The following is a 269-nucleotide window of genomic DNA, read 5'->3' as shown; positions in this document are numbered from 1 at the left end:
CCCCGACTTGGCCGGGAGCGTCGGGCAGGTTGGCCCCCCTTCCCAGGGCGGCCTCCAGCAGCGCCGCCGCCACCAGCGGCGCCCCCAGGGAGACGGGGCGGCCGGCAGGTGAGTGGGGGTCGGGGGCCGGTCCGAGTCCCTTGGCGTGAGGAGGAAGGGGGCCGCCCCTCGGCAGCCGTTGTGGGGCGCGGGGCGGGGGGGGGGGCTGGCAGCGGCCGAGGCCCTGGGTATCCGCCGCCCGCAGCGGAGGCCTCGTCCCCGCGGCTCCC

The sequence above is a fragment of the Calidris pugnax genome, unplaced genomic scaffold, assembly GCF_001431845.1.
Source record: "Calidris pugnax isolate Ruff unplaced genomic scaffold, ASM143184v1 scaffold8, whole genome shotgun sequence".
NCBI lineage: Eukaryota > Metazoa > Chordata > Aves > Charadriiformes > Scolopacidae > Calidris > Calidris pugnax.
This window is presented reverse-complemented; position numbering follows the sequence as displayed.